Genomic DNA, 5,390 nt, shown 5'->3' with positions numbered 1-5,390 from the left:
AATTGTTGCTAAATACAGAAATGTATCATTTTTTTTTTTTTGTATTGATTAAAAGAAAAAGAGTGTTATACAAATTGAGACAAAAGGAATACATGATTATACAAGACTGTCCTCTTTCTTATTCTCTAGAAAATGAAAAGCTTCATTGGGCACTTTCTTTGATTTAGTGATCAATTCAAGATTTCATTTACCTGTTAACGGTAAAAAAAATAAAAAAAAAAAAAAAAATTCATAGTTCTCTATTTAATTCGAAGAAACTGAAGTTACTAAACCGAATTTAATTAGGTCAGATAAAGATATACTTCCTTTCTCTTAATTTACGTAATACATATTTCTTTTTAGTCTGTCGCAAAAAGAATGATACATTTCTATATTTATAAATAATTTAACTTAAACTTCCGTTTTACCTTTAATGAAATGATTTACTGCCACACAAATATTTATGACTTATTTCATACCAAAAATTTCAAAAATCTTCCTTTTTTTCTTAAACTCCATGCCTAGTCAAACTATATCACATTAAATGGGACAGAAGGATTACCATTTTAATACAAAAATTATCAAATTACCATATCTAAAATTCTTACCAAACTAACTTTTGAACAAACATATTTTGCGGTACTATGTATTCAGAGTCCGCAACTTAAATAATCCCAAAAGTGGGATTTTCATCCAAAATAACCCATAAAAAAAAAGTGACAAATGTATCTTTTGTGCACAAAATTAGTGCGCAAAAGGACTTAACTATGACGGTCACCGTTAAGTCCTATTGCGCACTAATTTTGTGCGCAAAAGGTAAAGTTTGATTTTCCCACACTGTATAATTTCAAAGTTTTGAAATTCACGTTTTTTCCATACTTTGACCAAAGATTAGTCATGTCTTAAAACTCCGGAATATCAATATTTTAGATAGAACCTGATATCTTTTTTTGCGAACAATAATATAGGCCCAATACATCAAGTATACCTAAACGTTTGGATCGTCGTTTTAGGGGTTGTAAAGTCCCCGAAGTAAGTTTTGTTTGGAAACTTGTTATCGTTAGGTTTAAGTGTTTTATTTTATAAGGATTTGATTTAAGTGTTTTATTATTTAGTCAAGGCATTACATTATTAAGGATATGTAGATATTTTTTTCGAGTTTTTTTTTTTTTTTTTTTCGTTCATAACTCAAGACAATTCGAATACATTAAGAAGAATTAAAATACATTGATAAGTCAAGGCCATTCCAATACATCAAGAAGGATTAAAATACATTCATAATTTAAGACAATCTTCAACCATGAGAGGCTCTTCCACTACGAGAGGTTCTTCCACTACGAGATGTACTTGCACCACCACAGCCCCGTAGGTTACATAAACGCTTATCATGGCCAAACTCCTTACACGTCGAGCACCTTTGAGAATATGTCCTATCTGAAACATTCATTTGATTGGGAATCCGAGTTCGTGCGTTAACATGAATTTTACGGATATACTCCTTGTTAGCAATCATTGAAAATGGCTCGTTTGGCCAATAAGATTGATCACCAAGTGGGTAGAAACCTCCGGCATATGCTTTAAGATAACTTTTGACGTTGTATTCGGATGACACATAAATGGATACCATTTTTCCCATTGCCTCGAAACACTTGATAGCATGAGAACACGACATGTGGTATGATTGCCACTTACCACAACTACACATTCTCGTTCTCTCATAAACGGTATGAAGGTTTCCTCCCCGACCTTGGTAATAACCTGTCCGGACTTCATACACACGTTCAGCATAGTTATACTTTTCCATGTTGTGTAGCTCACATTTTTTCCTATGATGCTCGAACATTTGTGCAGGTTTTGGCATCAATTTCCCACCATCTGCTAATATGGCTTTGGCATGTGTTGTTCTAGTGGCAAACCGCTCCACAACTTGCTTGAAAGTCATTCTCACCATTGCAGTAACGGGCAGTCCCCGAGTAGATTTTAGCAAACCATTGAATGACTCCGAGCTGTTTGTAGTTAGCATCCCCCATCTCCTGCCTCCATCCGCATGTAATGTCCATTTCTCAACGTCGATATCCTTCAACAAATTATATGCTATTGGATTCACCGTCTTGATCGACCTATTGGCATCCATCCCTACTGCAATCAGTAGCTTGATGTCGTATATCCCGTATAAATGCGTGCCATCTATGGATATGACTGGCCGGCAATGAGCAAAACCATCAATGCTTGGTTTGAATGTCCAAAACACAAAATTAAATATATTACCAGCAATGAGCTTCCACTCTACAATAGTACCAGGATTGAATTTCTATAGAGCTGTCATATACCTCAGCAACTGTTGGAAAGAGCCCTCCCATGTACCATAAATCATCTCAAAAGCCCACTTACGCCCGAGATATCCCTTTCTCTTGCTTATCGTTTTACGATATGTTTCCTTAACATTTCTAATGCAATCTTTGATGGGATACCTGGACATGTTTAAACAAACAACATTTAGCAATGATATGATAATTTAATTGATGTTAAAATTATAATGAACTTGGTCGAATAGCTTACCTTGGGGTTTCGGCAACGTGAACAAGTAACACTTGAGCAATAATACAATAAGAGATGAGTGGAATTGGCATGTTAGGGAGGTTGAAATGCTAAAACAAAACTTGAGGGCACTCGGACTCAAACGTCCAAAAAGTAGCGCTATGTCAATGCCTCGTAGTACACCACAAGAGTTCAATTTTGCTCTTAACCGTTTTCGTGAAAAGAACAATCGGACGATAATACGTTGCCTCAGCGTAGAATATGGTCAACAAGGCTATGTCAGATTCAGATCCAAGTGGGATTCGAACTGTGAGATTTCCGGTGAAGATGAATCCCTGTGATCCTATTAATATTTTTTATAATAAAGTAAGTAGGTAGGGTCATAAGCAGGACCCCAATGGTACTTGGGGTTTTGCAACTATATAAGTAGCCTTTCATTTGTTATTAAACTACAACATATTCAATGTCGAGTAGTAGAAATGTAGATTGGTCGGTATTCCCTCCAAATGATTCGAATAACAGTGGTGATGATAGCTCAAATCATAGTTGCTATTCCGATGAATTGAGTTTTCTTGATAACAATGAATTCAAGATAGACAATTTGAAACCCCACATTCTTATAGAGCGTAATGATGATTTTTGCAACGTGAAATATTCATATCCACGAGAATATTATTGCGGGTTACGCCGAGAATGGGCATATCAGCATGCCGAATCAGAACGTCTTGTTCGTGACTTGAAAAATCCCAACGCTCAAATCCCAATAAGGTTCTCAATGACCATGCCTCGAACTGATCCAAATTATTGTGAGGCTGTCGTACAAAGGATTAGAAAAGAAAACAACAGAATACTAGCAAGACTTTGTAGATTTTACATGCTAAAGTTGGCCGAAGAACAAGCATCATCAACAGGTAGAGAACTAACATCTACAACAAGAAGATATGTCTTAAGAAACCCAAAATATTGTTCTGATGACGATATTGAGGACCTCTATTCTGATGATGATTAGGGGTTATTTTGTTCACTATCTTAGTTTTTGGGTCATTTAAGTTTCAGAGTCATGATTTAATTTGTATTTTAAATTTATTATGAAGTCATCAATTTGAAAAAATTTAGTATGTTTTTAATTTGTTTTAATTGTTATAGTCTATTATTAATTTATATGAGCTTCTTAGAGTTAATAATACATAAAAAGTTCGACAATTCACAATTTTAAAGAAAATACAAAAAATTAGTACATAAAAGGTGCCGATTACATAATACGTGAAAACGTACAACTAGTAAAAACAAAATACATAAAAATAACAAAAAAATACATAGAAATAATAAACTTAATAAACAACATACATAGAAATAATAAACAACAACAAGATAGCACAAATAATCTTCCAAAATTTCAGTTTTTCTTTCAAAGGATTTTTCTCGTGTTGAGTGTCTCTAGGGCTTGAAAAAAACTTTGTTTTTCTTTGATTCTTTTAGCAAGACCTCCAAAAGGTCAATTTTTTCTTGAGCTTCCATAAGCTTAAACTGCAAGTCAAACTTCACGGTATCTCTAGTGATACATGAGGTTGCGGTATATATCTCTATCAAAAAGAGGCTTTTCAAACTTTGCCGCCACTTTTACATCCACGGGAATGCTATCTCCCCATCGAAATTGTTTGCAACCATTGATATCCTATAAACATTACAAGAAAATCAGTTTTTGAAAGTAAAATATGCAGATAATGTGAAAAAAGTCTAAACCCTAAAAACTTGTAAAAACACTTACTTCGGGCACTGTACAACGCCAAAAACGACAACCCGGATTATCTTGGGTCCTTGATGTTCTTAGCTTACAATAATAACCGCATTCACAAACATCGGGTTCTATAGCAAAGTTTGACGTTTCGGAGCTTTGAGACCATTTTTTTTTTTTTTTTTTGGGAAGGGGGAAAGGGGGGGGGGGGGGGGGGGGTAAGTTATGTTGAAAGAGTGAAAATGGAGATGAAGAGTGACTTGAAAATGGTTAAGTATTGGGGTTTATATAAACCACCCCTATTTCTCAATGAATTCCTGCGCAAAAGATAATTTTGTCACTTTTTTTTGTCGGTATTTATGTTCCAACCCACACTTTGTGGGTCAATTAAGTTGCGGACTCTATGTATTCATTGGGTAGAACCATGGGAAAATCCAATGGCTGGACATGAACAAAGTTAGTCCCTTAAATTAAGTACGCACTTCCTTGGTCCTTGCTAAATTTCCTGTATACCTTGCTAAATCCTTAGAAATTTTTGTCCTGTTTGTTGCATCTTTTTTCTCCCTTCCCACGTGTTTCTTGCTCTATTATCTTTTTGACCAATTCAATCACATAATCCTAAGCAACACAATTTGTCTAATTTGTTTAGTTCTCTCTGTTGACAACAGTGTTCTTTAACAAATTCATAAACAATGTACGACAAATTTTTCACTAATTTAATTTAATTTAATAATTAAGGAAAACTGATTACATTAGTTTGGTTAAAATATTTTTAAAATTAGTACATTATTGGTACGACCCGTAAATTTAATTCCACAAAACAACGTCCATTCACCTGCTATTTCTTTTTCGACGTACAAATGAGAAGTGGGGATTGGGTCCAAATTCATTTTATCTTTAATTAAATAATACTTATTTAATATAGTTTCTTGATTATATACAAAAAATTGATGAAAACAAGTAATACTTTCTTGCTTATGCAAAGGAACATTTATTTTGAAACAAAATAAAAGTTAAAAGGTCACTTATTAGGGATTTGATGGAGTATAATACTTGATTAATTTTTTAAAAAAAATTGATATTTGACGCTATACTCAATTTTTTTTCCATATCAATATCATACCAAAATACATACCAA

This window comes from Lycium ferocissimum, chromosome 10 (assembly GCF_029784015.1).
Source record: "Lycium ferocissimum isolate CSIRO_LF1 chromosome 10, AGI_CSIRO_Lferr_CH_V1, whole genome shotgun sequence".
Lineage (NCBI taxonomy): Eukaryota > Viridiplantae > Streptophyta > Magnoliopsida > Solanales > Solanaceae > Lycium > Lycium ferocissimum.
Note: the sequence above shows the minus strand (reverse complement) of the source record.